Genomic DNA, 18926 nt, shown 5'->3' on the forward strand with positions numbered 1-18926 from the left:
TGGTTGTTTTGAGGATGAAATGACATAATCCATGTTTTTTAAAAATCACCAATGCAGTGAATGGCACATAGTAAGTGCTCAATTAATAACTATTTCCAACACAAAATTTATTTTAGCCACATTGACCATAAAAATAAACAAGGGACTTAAGAATAACTAAATTAACTAGTGTACAAACTTGCATTTGGTCTTATATTTTAAACTATTTTTCCTAATACATATTTATGAAATAAAATTTTATAAAATACATTGAAATGATTTATTAAAATTCATGTCAACAAAGAACTAATAACAAACATTATCCAAAAGATCAATCTAAACTTGCATTGTTTCCCAATGATTGGCTTCCTGTATACCAATTCACTAGTCAGTTCTCCATAAGGCCACATATAAGAATTGTGTGAAATTTTATCTTAAAATAACTCCACTTTGTTAAATATGTTTAAAATATTCAACAGGAGAGGAAAGATAAAACTACTTTTACACGTTTTAAAGGCTGGTAATTGCCGGGCTACTTAAGAAATTTGATGCAAAACACCTTTCACAGGAAACAGAGATGCCAAAATTAGTAGAAATTTGATTTCCAAGGAAATCATTCCTGGTTAGGGAAAAAAATCACTGGAGTCAAGTTGAGATAGGCTCTTTTCTCGTGTGTGTGTTTGCGTGTGTGTGCGTGCGCATGTGTGTGTATCCTCCAAAAGAGGAAATGTGAAGTAGGACTCATCCAGGAAAAAGGAATTTGAGGGCTTCCTTCTTTTTAATATAAATTTATTTATGTATTTATTATTTATTTTTGGCTGTGTTGGGTCTTCGTCGCTGCACACGGGCTTTCTCTAGTTGTGGTGAGCGGGGAATACTCTTCATTGCGGTGCTCAGGATACCTTCGTTGCGGTGCTCAGGCTTCTCACTGCGGTGGCAGCTTGTCTTCTTGCGGAGCACGGGCTCTACGTGAGCAGGCTTCAGTAGTTGTGGGTCATGGGCTCTAGAGCGCAGGCTCAGCAGTTGTGGTGCACCAGCTTAGTTGCTCGGTGGCAGGTGGTATCCTCCCGGACCAGGGCTGGAACCCATGTTCCCTGCGTTGACAGGCAGATTCTTAACCACTGCACCACCAGGGAAGTCCCTAAGGGCTTCCTTGAGATTAACAAAGTAGTTTTAGCAAGAGTAATATTAGCTGGTTGGAAGAAGTTAAACCCAGAGTACAATCATGAAGCAGGCAGGTCATCAGTGATTCTCAAATAAATCAGCAAAGACAAAAATCCATGTGACTAACAGAGAGGTCAACAGGCAGCCAGTGCCCCAGGACTTATAGATAAATGAGAAAACCCATAAGCAGGCTAACTATTTATCTCTCAAACCTATACACTTTTGAAAGTGAAAACGAACGCAAAAATAAATTAAAATTATATAAACTTTGAAATATGTATTTTTAATGGGCAAATTGAATTTATTGTATTGGTGAACTCATAAAATAGTTATATTCCAAAGTTATTTTAAAAAGTAAAATTCTTTCTTTAAAAGTAGCCAAGATCAGGAAACTTGCACAAGCCTCTTAGATAGCCTCATCCACCAGAGGGCAGACAGCAGAAGCAAGAAGAACTACAATCCTGCAGCCTGTGGAACAAAAACCACATTCATAGAAAGATAGACAAGATGAAAAGGCAGAAGGTTATGTACCAGATGAAGGAACAAGATAAAACCCCAGAAGAGCAACTAAATGAAGTGGAGATAGGCAACCTTCCAGAAAAAGAATTCAGAATAATGACAGTGAAGATGATCCAGGACCTCGGAATAAGAATGGAGGCAAAGATCGAGAATATGCAAGAAATGTTTAACAAAGACCTAGAAGAATTAAAGAACAAACAAAGAGAGATGAACAATACAATAATTGAAATGAAAAATACACTAGAAGGAATCAATAGCCGAATAACTGAGGCAGAAGAATGGATAAGTGACCTGAGACAGAATGGTGGAATTCACTGCTGCAGAACAGAATAAAGAAAAAAGAATGAAAAGAAATGAAGACAGCCTAAGAGACCTCTGGGACAACATTAAACACAACAACATTCGCATTATAGGGGTCCCAGAAGGAGAAGAGAGAGAGAAAGGACCCGAGAAAATATTTGAAGAGCTTATAGTCGAAAACTTCCCTAACATGGGAAAGGAAATAGCCACCCAAGTCCAGAAAGCACAGAGAGTCCCATACAGGAAAAACCCAAGGAGAAACACACCGAGACACACAGTAATCAAACTGGCAAAAATTAAAGACAAAGAAAAATTATTGAAAGCAGCAAGGGAAAAATGACAAATAACATACAGATTTTTTAAATTAAATCTTGTAACATCTGAGCCCTCAATGTTTAATTGTTCAATTTCTCCTTTGCCTTTTTAGGGATAATTTTCAATATACCCCTATTTGCAACTTGGTTTTTGATGGCTTCAGTTTGTTAAAAGCTTCCAACATTAAAGTTTCTTGGCCCTTCCTTCATTGACTACTTTGATTAAACATTTAAAATTGATTTTAATCTAAAAGCAATCAGAAGACTTATTCATAAAAAAAAAAAAGTTTCTTCTGCTACCAATGAAGCCACATTAATATCAATTGCTTCCCTTTTTAGTATATATATAGGAAAACTTGGAATTGAAAATGAGTGAAATTAATCTAGAAGAAATGGTATTTGATCTAAATAAAAAGTCATGCTTCACTGAGCAATATGTAAATACATCTTCTGCAGCTGAGCAAAACTTTTAAGTAGATGCTGAGGCAGCCTCCACAGATGTGTGTCTTCCGCTTTTTCTGCAGCCAGTGATATCATTATGGTTCCCCCACTGTGGACCATAAACGTTGACAAATGCTTTGTTCATGTTATAGTTTCATTATCGACTATCATTGAGACACAGACGTCTGAGCATCTAATTTTTCATTAAGTACGAACTTTTCTTTTTTCAGCTGATTGTTGGCAGAAAGATTTATTGCAAAATAAAAAGGCATTCTAAATGGGCTAGATTCCCATTGCTGCTATAACAAATTACCACAAACTTAGTGACTTAAAATAATACGAATGTATTGTCTTACAGTTCTGGAGGTCAGAAGTCCAAAATCAGTCTCACTGGGCTAAAGTCAAAATGTCAGTTAAGCTGGTTCCTTCTGGAGGCTCAGAGGGGAGAGTCCATTTCCTTGCCTTTTTCAATTTCTTGAGTCCACTCGTATTCCTTAGCTCATGACCCCTTCCTCACATCACTCCAAACTCTTGGTTTGGTGGTAACATCTACTACTGACTCTGAGCTCCTGCGTCCCTCATGTAAGGACCCTTGAGTACATCAGGCCCACCTAGATCATCCAGAATAATCTCTCCATTTCAAGACCCATAACTGACCTACATTTTCAAAATGGCTTTTGACATGTGAGATGTAATATATTCACAGGTTCCAGGGATTGGGGCAGGAACATCTTCAGGGGGAGGAGGACATTTTCCAGCCTACCACACTAAGCAATATAAACACTAGATGCAGATTTACACAATACGGTAAACGACACAACCAATGTAGCAGCAGCTTTCAGATACTCCCTATCAGCTCTGAGGTAGAACTTCTTAGCCTCTTCCCTAAACATATCTCAAGTACACCTATATTAGTCTGTATTTTCTCATATTTCACATTGGCCCCATTGACTGCAGACCGGCACTTTGAGGATACAGCGTCGCACAGACCAAAGGATGGGTCACAAAGCCCACGCGCAGCAATGAAGACCCAACACAGCCAAAAATTTAAAAATTATTAAAAAAAAAAAAAAAAAAGGAACATCTGGGACAAAGGCAAATCCAGACGGGATGCCAGAATAAGAGGCGAAATCAGGGACTGTCTCAAGCAAACCTAGACCTATAGTTTTACTCTAATAAGTATGATTCCTTTAAATTAGGAGAAAACAAAAAAGCCAAGACTTAGCTAAGGAAAGACTAATAATATAATTGAGTTTAATGTCAATGGAATTTAACCTATATTTAGTTACTCTAAATTATGTAGCACTTTCTTTATAAGCGGAAATTAATAATAGCTTATTTTTACAAAGGAGATACATATTTTAGAGGAGATTTCTATTTTAGAGGAAAATGCTAAGAGACTGGATGGTAGGGCGATCCATCTGTGGTCTCCCAGTTATTCATGAACCAATCAAACTTAAGCAGGGCAGCACCTACTGGCAACTATCCAAACTGCAATAACTATACCGGGCAGTTCAAACTCTAGCAAGTGACAGCAAAATCTAGTAACTCCCGGGCTTCCCTGGTGGCGCAGTGGTTGAGAATCTGCCTGCCAATGCAGGGGACACGGGTTCGAGCGCTGGTCTGGGAAGATCCCACACACCGCGGGGCAACTAGGTCCGTGAGCCACAGTTACTGAGCCTGCGCGTCTGGAGCCTGTGCTCCGCAACGAGAGGCCGCGACAGTGAGAGGCCCGCGCACCGCGATGAGGAGTGGCCCCCGCTTGCCACAACTAGAGAAAGCCCTCGCACAGAAACGAAGACCCAACACAGCCATAAAAATAAATAAATAAATAAATAAAAATTAAAAAAAAAAAATCTAGTAACTCCCCTTAGGTCAAAAGCTACCTTCACTGTGCGTGTTTATATTCCGTACTGGCTCCTGATTGCATTCCCTTTCTTCAGATTTGCTTCCTAGGCTTCTGGCCACAGAGCACTCCCAGGTTCCCTTATCCCCTTGACTTTCTCTTTCCTCACTCCTTGGCTGGTTTCTCTTCCTGCTCCCACGCCCTAACTGTAGGTGTCCCCCTAAAACCAAGGTCTCAGTCCTTTGCTCCTCCTCTTCACAAGCACCCTCTTGGAGCTTCACTTACCATCTGTCTCACTGAGTAACATCTCCTTTCTTGATTCTCACACAGACTCCAGGTCCCGTGCTCACGTTTCAGCTCAAGCCTGCCTCCAGACCTCACTATTTCCTTTCTGTGAATTCTAACAGCAGTTATAACCCATACCACACACTCTGTATGTACACGTGCATGCATATATTTGTATGTGTGTATGCATCTCCTGTGTTCTTCTCGACACGTTTCCTGTGTGTACCTTTGCTCCCTTCCCAACCAGAGAGAAAGGTTTTCAGGCATGAAGGTGAGGTCTTTCATTCATTCATTCAACAAACATTTACTGAGAACCTACTGTGTGCAAATACTTAGATACATAAGTAGATAAATCGAAGATCCCTGGCTTACAGAGCTTATACTTTAGTGGGGTGGGGTGAGGTCAGGGCAAGGAGAGACAATGAACAATAAGCTAATAAATAAGCAAATTGTGTTTAGTACATTACTGAGTGGCAAGTACTCAACTCACGTGGCTTGTAGCTATTGTATTGGACAGCGCAGGTCTAAGGTCTTCATTCCTTGGATGTCATTTAATTTAACCTGGAAAAATGTCAGAAACAAATCAAGCTGCCATATTAGCATTCATTTTTCTCAGATGCAAAGCAGCCCCCTGCATCCATGTTTATCCTACCGCAATGCAGGTGGTGGGAGCAGGCTGGGGGTGTTGGTTTGTTCGCTTTTTCTGTTACACAAAAAGCAAACAACAGCACGACCACATTAACAAATTCAGGTGCACAGACAGCTCCACATTTTTGTCCCCGGGGCTCACACCCCCCCGGGCTCAGAGTCATCAGATGATCCCCTTTCTCAGTTTTAAAAAACGCAACAAAACAAACTGTCTGGCAGACTCTGAAGGCCAATTACAGAGGAGAGGTTCCAAAAACATTTGAGAGATGATGTCACCGGAATGAATGGACTGCTTGCCAAGGTCTTGAAGAGAACAACCCTTAGATTATACAGCTTTCACAGTACTGTCTAATCAGAGACAGGAGAAGGCTGTTTTGATACAGCTTTGGGGGGGCAGCGATTTTGCCAGAACTGCCTCAGAACCACCCTGTCAAACACCTCTCTCGGGTATCACCAAACCCCATTTGAACCCCTGACCTTGCCCCATCCCTGCCTCCACCATTTATGGGGGATTTTTGCCTACTCTATTGTTTTCTGTTCTGTATTAGTCTTATATTTTATTTCCTTTTAATGAAAATTATATATAACATGCAATATTTGTATTTAAAAAGATAGGAGATCATATTTACATGTGCGTGTGCTCGGAGAGAATATCTCTGGAAGGATATTTTTTAAACTGACAAACATCACTGCCTCTGGGGTGGGATGCAGAGGACTGAGAATCAGAAATGGGGACAACTCCCTCCCCACAAACTCTGTATTTTTTTAAAAATTTAAAAATATATTGGAGCATAGTTGCTTTACAATGTTGTGTTAGTTTCTGCTATACAGCAAAGTGAATCAGTTATATGTATACATATATCCCCTCGTTTTTAGATTTCCTTCCCATTTAGATCACCACAGAACATTGAGTTCCCTGTGCTATACAGTAGGTTCTCATTAGTCATCTATTTTATACATCGTACATTTTTTACCATATGCATCTTTCACTTATTTTCTAAAGTCTCTTTTTTTAATTTATTTTTGAGCAGTTTCAGGTTTACAGAAGAAATGGGCAGGAAGTACAGGATGTACTCCCTCAGCTACCACACCCCATCACTAACATTGTGCACTGGTGTGGGGTTCCCGTCTTACAATTGATGAGCCAATACTGATAAGTGATTGTGAAAGCCCCCAGTGCACATTAGGGTTCACTTGATGTTGAACATTCTGTGGGTTTTGACAAATGTATATGATGTGTGTTTACGCTTATCGTATCACACAGAACAGTTTCACTGCCCTCAACATCCCCTCTGCCCACCCATTCCTCCCTCCTTCCCTCTAAGCCCCAGCAAAGACTGATCATTCTACCGTCGCCATAGTCGTGCGTTTGATTTTTCTTTTGCCGTGTGTATCTTTTACTCATTTTTCAAAAACCACTTTTAAGGCAGCAAAAATATTTTTGAAAAGTCTATTCAAACTGAGTCTCACAGGAGGGCCCCCTCCAAACTGTCATCATAAGGGAATTTAACAATATTGAACAAACCTCTATAAAATGTGTATTGAGAAAATTATTAAAAACATAAATGAACATTTTCCGGACCGCCTAAGGAAAAAGGACTACATTGTGTCCCAAATAACTTCCTTTCCCTCCACCCCCTCTAGTGTCTGAAGAATAATTAAGTTGACATAATCAAGAAACTTACACAAAGCAGAGGTATTTGCCAATCTATTATTAATCGAAAGTAATAATTATGGGTGTTGCAACTCAGAGAGCAAAATTAGAGGACACGAGACAGAGAACTCCCAGATTCTCAGACAAGAAACGACACTCACTCAGGATGACAATGCCCTTCCTGAGGGCACATCACTGCTGTGTCGTTACTAGCGATTTTCCACCAGCTACCGCCCACCCTGATGACCTGACACACCCCTGGTGCCCAGCTTCTTCCCAGTTCCTACATCAGAGGAGTTCCGGAGGATTAGCACGGAGGTGACGTTCTGGGACTGGATGGGCGGGGATGGGTGAAGCTCTTTGTCTTACTTCATTTGGTAATAAAACAACTGAAAACTAAGAGATTTTTAAAGGCTTTTTTTAGGCTTCATTTTTAAGGCTGTATCAAATGTACTTGTATCAAAACAATGGCGTCAAAATGCCATGTGCCCTCCCCGACTTAAGGGGAAGCTAGTACACCTGTTGCTCCAAGGACAGGAAATGGAAGCAGACACAGGTGGAAGGACCATTTGGCCCCCAAAGTGCACGTCGTGACTTACACAAACCGATTTCCCTGGATTAAATGCGCTCCACCCAAACAGAGTTGATTCATTCATTTTGCATTCCCTGTAGAGACTCTCAGAATTTCTGAATTTTCTAAATCAATGCCAAATAGCAATATCAGAATGAATCTTCTTGCTTGCTTCTAATCACAGGCTGTGATTTAAAACCCCGGTGCTGCAATTCTACCATCTCCATGGTCTTCCTTCCAAAACACATGTCAGTTTACCACCTTCAGGCTTAAAAGGTTTGTATACAGAAACCAACAAGGGGTGTGACAAATGCCAAACATGGGTCTGAGGTCTCCTGAAGAACCGTGCCCACAGCAGGGAGGCTGGTTCTCCATAGCACCTTTTGTTAGTTTGACTGAATTAAGAAAAGCAGCTGAGTCATCCTAAACTCTTAATCCTTATAAGAATCACCTGATGAGTTTGTTTCTCACTAAAGTTACATCTCCTTTCTTGATACTCACCCAAACTCTAGGACGCCTCAGCTAGAGATTATCCTAGGTTAGGGTGGGGAATTAAAGGGGATTCTGATGCTAATGGTCCAATTGGCTCTCAATCCTCAGTGAGTGAATGAGTTTCATTCATTTTTATTTTACCTTCACTTCACTGTGGCCCACATTCTTCTGGAGAAGAAACAGAATCCCAAAGGACACCCTTATTTAAATATTCAGATATATCATTGACTATTTGCTCGTAATTTATATCCAAACTGTTTCTAGAATTGCTTAAGCACTTCAGTGCCTGAGCAGGATTTTGATGAGAAAGAAGCGTTGGGGAAAACTAGGTGCTGGGACCTCAGGTTCGGCAAATATTTGTGAGCGGCTACTGTAGGCTCAGCACCTGTTTTCACGAATGCGTGCTCTCAGGTAGTGCCCCCAGCAACCTCATTTTCTAAATGAGGAAGTGAAGGCTCAGAGAGGTTCGATAATTTGTCCAAGATCACACAGATACTAGGTGTGTTTGTGTTGCATCAATCCTAGAGTGGTCAATTACCCACAGGTGCAATCTATCTAAAGAAGGAAACAAGCAAGCGTGAAATCACCTGTCTTTAAATTAATGGCAAAAGAAAAAAATCTCTTGAAAATATTTTGAAATGATGGCTCCATGAGCATGACCAACAATAACCCCTCTGGAAAGGGGAAATAATCTGGCTACTTGTGGTTCGAAAATGCTGCCCCACCCTCAAAGTCATACCTACCAAGTCAGCGAGCTCCCTACATACCGTGCCCTCCTCTTGAGTCATATAAATGAACCAGGGGCAGGAAAGAGGGGGAATTCCATTCGACACTGAGGTCTTGTTTCAGGAATGAGTGACTCAGATGCCGCTGACAGACTTCCGACCCAACCAACAGCCTTATTAAGGAGGCACTAGCTTCCAGCACATACTTTATGGGACTTAGGCTTCCAGAGCCCCAGTTTTTAGCATATGGCTAAATATGGGTCCCACGTCTGCAGACAAAATCTTCAGAAAGCTCTGGGGCAAGTGCTTTAGCTTCCCTGAACCACAGCATTCCCGTGAACACAATAAGGTTAATAATACCTACCATGCGGAGAAGCTGTGAAGAAGAAATAAGACAGGAGGTAATGAAGTTGGCACAAAGCAGGTCCTGGATTGATGGGAATTCCTTCTGGACGGCCAGGAGAAAGGAAGAGGGATTATCGTGAATAGCGGTGGTTAAAGTGCTTTCCCATGGACTCCATTTCTTCAACGAGCATGAGTTGGGTGCCCACGATGGGGCTGGAGACAAAAGGAGAAGGTAGGTGGGCCAGAGTAGGGCTCCATCGATAATGCAATGGGATGAATGAAGAAACAGAGGAGCAGCAAAGAGGCCCGGAAGACTGACTTGTTCTTTCTGGAGTTTCAGGAGGACCCCAGGGGAAGGTGGGATTGGGCGACTGGACAGGGCGGGGAAAGGGAGGTTGCCAGGTGGAGAGAAGGCATTTTAGGCAAAGCGAACAGGAAAAGCAAACACACGGAGCCTAAGCATGTGCTCAGGGATTGGAAAACAGTCTGTCTGGAGGGAGTGGAGAGTATGGTGGCAAAGGCTGAAAGATAAAGCGGAGAAAGGGCACAGGGCGGGCACCTAAGGGCCTAGGAGGCCCTGCTCGGCAGGGGTCTTGACTCTGGTTGGCAGTGGGCAGGCATTTGAAGCCCAGGAAGACAAGGGCTCTGAAGAGATCTCTGTTACAGTAAGCTCGCACTAGCAGCTCTGCATATGACATGATGAATAGTGCCAAAATGTTGAAAAGTGACCAAAAAGAAACAAGGAGGGAGAAATAAGCAAAAAAGGCTAAGAGCCTGGATACTCCATGGGCTCTATAATTAGCATTTGAATAATTACACAGGACTGTAGTGAGAAGTTGCCAGAGGTTCATAACACTAAAACCCAGTGTATGGTGACTGCCATATGTTATGTGGTGTGTCCTTCCTAGTGGCACATTCCAAAGTATAACTGGGAGCCTAAGGTATCCAAAAGGGCATATGGTCCAGTCAGTTCAAAAAGGTCCCTTTCCCTAAGCAATGAGGTCAGCTCCTGACAGAGGTCAGTTTCCATAGAACACCTTGATTTGTTTTCTTGGACTCAGCTTTCTCTGAGGGGCACAACTGTGCCCTGGAATACAGTTTTATAGTTTTGCTTTGCCCATTCATTCACTCGCTTATTCATATAACAAACATTTGTGAAGACTTACTGTGTGCTGCTAGTATGAGGGTTATAAAAGAAAATGTGAAGATAACAGGAAGAGATGGCTTCTACCTTCAAAGCAATTGCTCCTAACGTATACATAGCTATAACAAAATTAAGTCTGCTAAATGGGCCTTAAGAACAGCAACAAAAAATTTACCATAGCCAAGACATTGAAGCAACCTAAATGTCCACTGAGAGAGGAATGGATAAAGAAGATGTGGTATATATATACAATGGAATATTACTCAGCCATAAAAAAGAATGAAATAATGCCATTTGCAGCAACATGGATGGACCTAGAGATTATCATACTAAATGAAGTAGATCAGACAGAGAAAGCCAAATATCATACGGTAGCATTTATATGTGGAACCTAAAAAAAATGATACAAATGAACTTATTTATAAAACAGAAACAGACTCACAGACATCAAAAACAAACTTACGGTTATCAAAGGGAAAACGTGGGAGGGGGAGGGATAAATTAGGAGTTCGGGATTAACAAATACACACTACTATATATAAAATAGGTAATGAAGGGCTTCCCTGGTGGCGCAGTGGTTGAGAATCTGCCTGCCAATGCAGGGGACTCAGGTTCGAGCCCTGGTCTGGGAAGATCCCACATGCTGCGGAGCAACTAGGCCCGTGAGCCACAACTACTGAGCCTGCGCGTCTGGAGCTTGTGCTCTGCAACAAGAGAGGCCGCGAGATAGTGAGAGGCCCGCACACTGCGATGAAAAGTGGCCCCCACTTGCTGCAACTAGAGAGAGCCCTTGCACAGAAACGAAGACCCAACACAGCCAAAAATAAATAAATAAATAAATAAATAAATAAAAATAAAGGAATTCCTTTAAAAAAAAAAACAGGTAATCAACAAGGACCTACTGTATATCACAGGGAACTCTACTCAATCTTCTCTAATAACCTATATGGGAAAAGAATCTGAAAAAGAATGGATATATGTATAACTGAATCACTGTGCTGTACACCTGAAAGTAACACAACATTGTAAGTCAACTATAATATAAAATAAAATTAAAAAAAAAAAAGAACAGCACCATTATGGGGGCTCAAAGTGAGAAAGGTGATTTGAGAAACTTAGTTACTGCACATAATTTGAAAATCATGTATTTCTCAAGGTGTGGTCCACAGAACCAGAGCACAGGCATCACCTGGGAGCTTGTTAGAAATGTGAAATGATAGACCTACCAAGTCCAAGTCTGCATTTTAGTGAGATCCTCCAGAGGTGTGTATGCTCATCCAAGTGTGGAAGGCACTGGCTTAGAACCTCCAAGGTCCCAAAATTTGTTTTAAATATGATGATTGTCTTTTTCAAGTATATGATAAGCAGAAAGTGATCAAAACTAAACTCCTCATATTGTGAGATTATCCTAACCACAACATAATCTTCAAAATTAGTACTTCTTTTCCTTAAGTGCATCTTGTATTTCCAATTCTTCCTTTATTCGCTATGAGAAGGATGCAGGTGTGTGGGGCTCAAAGAAGAAAAGAGAAGGGGAAAAAAATAGGTGCCCTCTGGGAGGCAGACAGGGCTGGCAAGCTACCAGCAGATTCTGTTCTGGAAAATAAAGCCTCTGTGCTTTGAGGTGGTCTGAGGCCATTTGCTCTTAGATCTTTGTTTCACCTGGCCTGGCAGCTGTCCTGCACTGCTACATCAGCACCAGTGCATGGGCTTTTTTGCCACTTTTATTTCATATGTGGATCTAGAAACATTTGTTGAGCACCTACTAAGGGCACAGCATGGGCTAAATGCTCTAAGGTCCACATAGGCATAGTCAAAGCTGTGTAGAAATAATTATAAGAATAGATAGAAAGCAAGTTGTACCAAAAGAGAGATACAAACCAAAGGCTATGAATGCTCAGATAAGGGAGGGAAAATTCCTGGCTCAGGAAATCCAGGAAGGCTTCATGAAGGAGGCAGTAAAACCAGCTGGGCCTTGAATGATGATGAGGATTTCAAGAGGTAGATCTGGGATTAGAGTTTTTGAGAAAGAGTATCTAGTCCAGAAAAAGTAAGGAGGTGGGAAGATGAAGGATTTCTCTGAGGAGGAGTGTGAGAGAGAAAGATGGAAAGAAGATTTGGGGGTAGTTATAGATGGCCCCAAATGCCCAAATGTGGGCAGCAGGAAGCCACCAAGGATTTTTGAGTAGAGCAATGACATCACCGTATCTGTGCTTTGGAGTTCTTATACACCAGGCACTCTTTTCTGAGGAAGGAGGGAGGCAGAATTTATGAGACTCTCTTATTGCTTCCTAGATTCCCAGTTGAAGACATAGTTATTATACTCTTCTTTCGTGTCCTTCCATCTCCCCACACCAGTACCACCCTCGCCTTCCTGCCAACCATGCAGTTAACAGATGCTCAGCATCTCAAAGTTAACTGGGGCTGGATGAGACTCCAGCCCCCACGGAGGCCTGCCCTGAGGCTTGGGAAGTGGTACCAGCCCTGTGTCCAGCAAGACAGCCATGGAGCAGGGGTGTGCTCTGATGGCAAGTATGAAAGCAACCGATTTATCAAAGTCAAGGGCTGTGATGACTGTCATTGGGCATGTTTATCATCAGAAAGGAGGGCTGATCAGATAAGAAGCCCCATTTGACAGTAATCTCCTTTCACCTATGCTTGTTTCTGGGTACGTGCTGTTCTAAGAAGAAACGTTCAGTCCTTTTTCCTGTGAACCTGGTTCCCCTGAGCCGGCTGTTTCTTCTTTCTCCTAATAGCATCACAAAACTTGGGGACTGGATGGAACTGGCGAGTCCATCTTGCCAATTCCCTTCTTTAATGGGGAGGCTGAATGGCTTGTCCAGTTGCAGTTGGCCGAGCCAGAGGAGAGCCTTTTAAAAATATATAAATTATAAAAGCTAGAGGGGGCCCTCACATCCTCCCACCCTTGGAAGCAAGGGCTTCTCTGTCAACCATGTTCACAAGGCTGTCTTGTGTCCAGGAAGGGCCAGCTCCAGCCTTACTCTGGGCCGCAGGCCAGCGGGAGGGTCCTCCCACCAGGTGCCAGGGCGGCAGTACCTCTGACAGCAGAAGCAGGCGCCCCACCCGCGGGACCCAACCTGGACATCCCAACCCCTGGACTGACTCCCATCCAATGTTCTGAGACCCTGCTTTCACTCTGAAAAACAGAAATGTAATGGAATTTTAAACTGTCTGACGAAAATTTTAAGCTAAGAAAACAGAACTTATTCTGCCTGGCCTAGACCAAAGTACAAAGAGGTTGGTGTGAAATCACTTCCTTGGTGAGAACTAAGTGAGACATCCTTGGTTGCTTCCCAGAGGGGGTGAGAAGGAGTTGTTCTCCCTAGGCATTCTTGTAGAGAATCACTGTACGTGTGGGGGACAGTCACTCCTGACGAAGTGCTCAGAGAGGGAAAGCAAGACACCTTCTCCAACATGTGGCCACGAGTCTCACTACATCAAAACATTCCCTTGGGCCCTAACCATCTTCTGCTTTGATTTAAACTTATAAAGGAGAAAAGCAATGGCCAGTTAAATAAGGCATGAAATACAGGAAGGTCTTGGCAGATTTTCCTTTTGTCCTGGGCTTTCTCTAATCACCTGTGCTAAAACATAAGGTGCAGGAGCCAGAGTCCGATTTCTGAAACAGCATGGGTCAACCTGAGGGCAGAGCTTTGCTTTGGTCTTGATTTATAGAAACAAGGCAAGATTCACAGCCTCAAAACAACCTCACGTCAGAAAACACTGAGGCCAGAAAAAAAATATAAAACAAAACAAAACAAACAAAAAAAGAAAAAGAGAAGAAAACACTGAGGCCAGAAAGACTGAGTTTCCTAAAGAGTAAGATAAAGGCAGATCAGAGACTTCTGTCACCCAACCAGCCAGGCTCATGAGGGAGGACAGGGCTGGACAGTAAGAAAGGTAAGCTGTCCTCAGTGTCCACTGGAGGCTGGTGCCAGAACCCTCCACGAATACCAGAATCAGCTGATGCTCAAGACCCTTATATAAAATGGCATAAATTTACATATATTCTCTACACACATCCTCTTGTATACTTTAAATCATCTCTAGATTACTTACAATACCTAATACAATGTAAATGCTATGTAAACAGTTGTAAATACACTGTAAATGCTGTGTAAATAGTTGGAAATACAATGTAAACACCATATGACTAGTTGCTGGAGTGAGGCAAATTCAAGTTTTTCTTTCTGGAACTTTCTGGAATTTTTTTTCTTAATATTTTCAATCCATAGTTGGTTGAATCTATAGATGCGGAACCTGCAGATACAGAGGGCCAACTGTAGTCTTCCTGATATTTATGTTAGCAGTGTCCAATTTAATATAATGCATTCCATATATATAATTTTAATTTTTCTAGAAGCCACACATAAAAAAGCAAAAATAAACAGAAAATTAATTTTCATATTTTTATTTAGCCCAATGTATCCAAAATATTATCATTTCATCATGTAGTCAACATAAAAATTATTAATGAAATCTTTCACATTCTCTTTTGTACTAAGTCTTTGAAATCTGGCATGTATTTTATACTTAGAGCACATACCATATGATCCAGCAATCCCACTCCAGAAAAGATGAAATCTCTAATTCAAAAAGCTATATGTACCCCAATGTTTATAGCAGCACTATTTATAATAGCCAAGACATGGAAGCAACCTAAATGTCCATCAACAGATGAATGAGGAAAATGTGGTACATATATACAATGGAATAGTACTCAGCCATTAAAAAGAATGAAATAATGCCATTTGCAGCAACATGGATGCAACTAGAGATTATCATACTACGTGAGATAAATATCATATATCACTTACATGTGGAATCTAAAAAAATGATACAAATGAACTTATTTATGAAAGAGAAATAGACTCACAGACATAGAAAACAAATTTATGGTTACCTAAGGGGAAAAGGGGGGCACGGATAAATTAGAAGTTTGGGATTAACAGATATAAACTGCTATATATATTAAAATATATACATATATATAGATATAGATAAAATAGATAAACATCAAGGACTTACTATTAGCACAGGGAACTATTTTCAGTATCTTATAATAACCTATAATGGAAAAGAATCTGAAAAAGAATATGTACATATGACAAATACATATAACTGAATAATATAAGAATATATAATATATATAACTGAATCGCTTTGCTGTAACCTGAAACTAACACAACATTGTAAATCAACTATACTTCAATAACAAAACAAAAATAAAAAATAAAAAATAAAGAGTGCATCTCAATTCAAACCAGCCACATTTCAAGTAATGAACAGACACATGCAGTTAATGGCTATTGTACTGAACCTCTCAGAGTCAGGGAATTAAAAATAAAGGGAAAAAGGGGCTTCCCTGGTGGCTCAGTGGTTAAGAATCTGCCTGCCAACGCAGAGGGCACGGGTTCGAGCCCTAGTCTGGGAAGATCCCACATGCCGCGGAGCAACTAAGCCCGTGTGCCACAACTACTGAGCCTGCGCTCTAGAGCCCGCGAGCCACAACTACTGAGCCCACATGCCACAACTACTGAAGCCCGCGCGCCTAGAGCCCGTGCTCCGCAACAAGAGAAGCCACCACAGTGAGAGCCTGCACACAGCAACGAAGAGTAGCCCCCGCTCGCTGCAACTAGAGAAAACCCGAGTGCAGCAACAAAGACCCAATGCAGCCAAAAATAAATAAAATAAATTTAAAAAAAATAAAAAAATAAAGGGAAAAAGTAATCTAAGGACACCAGTATTCATCTTGCCTGCCTATTGCAGTAGGGGAAGAGGCCATCACAAGTATTGATGGAAATATCACTGTCATCTTCATGGTCTTCAGAGAGCTTGTTCCACCTTCACCCTGACCCTGTGAACTGGGGATTATTCGCTCCTGATTAACGATAAGGAAACAGGGTCAGTAGTCTGAGGGTTGGTCCAAGGTCACACCATGAACAAGTGGATGTGGGATGTGGGATGTGGGATTCAAACCCAGGACTCCTGACTCCTCGTGCTGGTCATACAGTGCTCTGGAAGAGCCTGCTTCCAGGCGACAATTCTTGAAACTCCAAGGGACTCTCGTGGCTTTGTTCTGTCCTGTCCCACACAGAATTCACTCTCTTTTTAGATGACCCATGACACACCACCCCAATGCAGATGGACACCTATGCATATTGTCCAGGGTTACTTCTTAGAAATGCAGGGTTAGGTGGGAAGGTGGGACCCAAGCAGGCTCTCCTTGGGCAAACGTGTGGGCAGGGGCTTTGGGAGTCCCCTGGTGTGCCGTCTCTCTTTGCCCCACCCCCCAGTAGGGACCTGCTGGGCCCTCACCTGCTCTGCCTGTCCTCTCTCACGCTCACCCCAGGCCTCTCCCAGCCCCTCGGGTCCCCGTAGTGCATTTGCTCTGGGAGCGCAGCTCTCCGCTTAAGTGATGGGACGTGCTAACGTGATAGACTTGGGGACACCACTGCCAGCACAACAGGGCCTCCAGAGGGAACACCGAGACCTGCAGAGGACAAGGCAGCGGGGCAGATATTCAGAAGAGAGAGAGGGGTTTTCACACAGCCTCCCTCATGGCTACTGGGCCAGGAGAGTGATGTTCTAGAACTCAACGCTCCATTCAGATCGAAACAACAGGGCCTTCACCACGTCATCTAAACGATGCCCAAGCCGCAGGCCTGGATAAGTCAGGTTTACTATAGTTAGAAAGGGTCACCCCAGATGGTGGAGACCCTGGGGCATATGGCAACAGATAGAGGAAGGCTCTGCTTTCCTCTGCATCTCCCACCACCCTCCCCTCATCACACACACACACACACACACACACACACACACACACACACTCTGCAAATCAACAGCTGGTCAAGGAGCTGCCACATCTCCTACCTGCCAGGTCTTGCTCTGCCCATGAACACTGGGCTAAGATGTAAATTGGGGGATTCTCTCTGGGGGGTCCCTCCTCACCACCATCCTTTCTCTCTGCACGTGCAGGCCCCCTGGACCCGGCACAGATCCACCCCTCGCTGACATCCTTTGCATTCAGAGTCCTCCTAACAAGGGCCAGCCGTGCTCACCGGAGTGCAAACATCGCTCTGCGCTCCTCTCCCTGAAATGCCAGATGGACAGCCCCCCACCCCTCATTTGTGGGTCCACATCTGACAGAGCAAAAGGCTTTTATCTCAGAAGGAAAGAGACCGGTTCTGAGCGGCAACCCCGCCCCCAAGCACACACGGAGTCAAAAAGACATTTGTCCAAAGGGCCTGTCACAGGGAAAACTTTTGTTTTTTTGTTTTTTGTTTGTAAGCATTTTCTCTTCCCGCCAAAATATCTCGTACCCGATGCAGCAGCAGCAGCAGCAGGTCCGTGGAAAGCCTGCCATCTGACCTGCTCGTACGTCCCTCTTCGCGTCCCATCTGGTGTCTGGCGCACACAAAGGCCCCCGGCCGCCCCGCCCCACCCTTTCTGCAGCCCGGGGTGCTCTGGGGCGGCCGCACCCCGCCAGCGGCCACCGGTCGTCCCGTCCCTCAGGCCCTCCCCACGCGAGGTGCTGGTCCCCGCGCGCCCCGCAGCCCGAGGACCGACAGGTGATGTCAGCGGGTGCCCGAGCCCGGGGACCCATCAGGCGCTGGCACGAAGGATTAACACGCGCGCGCCTCTGACTCAGCAGTTCCCAACTCCCGGGAACGAACGCGGCCTGGACTGCAATTGACGAGGGCGCAAGGACCCAGCTGCCTCGGAGCCGCAGCACTACCTTTCCGCACAACAGCAAACATCTGGAAACAACTCTGACAGTTAAGAATGGGTTGGGTTTCATCGATCGTGGAAATAGCGATTGCAGATGATGCTGGAGACCTGTGTGTCTGTTGGCATCAAAGGACATCCACAAAAACACTCTTAAATATCAATAGCAAGTTTCAAAGTAATATGTATAATGTGATTCTGTTTTGTTATATAAAATATATATATATACACATATATGTATGTATGTAGAAAAAGTATCTATGCCAAGAGGTTAAATGATTATTTCTGGATATTGAGTTTATGGTTGATTTTATCTTCCTATATTTGATCATATTTTCTGATTTTTACACATGTCCTTAATTGTATAATAAAAAAAGAAATTTAAAAAATGAATGCTGGAGACAGCTTTCTCATTTACTTATAGATATTATTTAAAGCCACGGACCAGATGAGGGGAAATATAGAAAAGAGAAGGAGGTCCAGGACAGAGGCCTGGGGACTCCAGGGTTTAGAAACTGGACAGAGGAGGAGAAGACAGGAAAGGAATCCAAGAAGGGGCAGCCAGTAAGAAGAGAGACAAACCAGAAGGTTCCCAGAGGCCAAGAGGAAGAAGTGGCTCAGGCACTGTCACTTGTCCCTGAGAGGTCAGAGAATAAGATTAGGATAGCAAATTGGGCATGGGTTGGCAAGATGGAATTTTATCAGATAAGAGGGAAGGCAAGGAAGTGGAGTTCTGCAGAGAAATGCAGT

The 18926-nt window shown here is 43.0% G+C and overlaps 1 long non-coding RNA gene across 1 annotated transcript; it reads right to left on the minus strand.

The window, feature by feature from the left end:
* Positions 1-501: 501 nt before the first annotated feature.
* Positions 502-18017, minus strand: LOC137751344 (uncharacterized). The gene is made up of 3 exons (XR_011070765.1): positions 17771-18017; positions 5339-5409; positions 502-1073 (listed from the first exon to the last, which is right to left on the minus strand). It is a non-coding gene; the product is annotated as an uncharacterized lncRNA (long non-coding RNA).
* Positions 18018-18926: the final 909 nt, after the last annotated feature.

This window comes from Eschrichtius robustus, chromosome 17 (genome assembly GCF_028021215.1).
Source record: "Eschrichtius robustus isolate mEscRob2 chromosome 17, mEscRob2.pri, whole genome shotgun sequence".
NCBI classification, from domain to species: Eukaryota; Metazoa; Chordata; class Mammalia; order Artiodactyla; family Eschrichtiidae; genus Eschrichtius; species Eschrichtius robustus.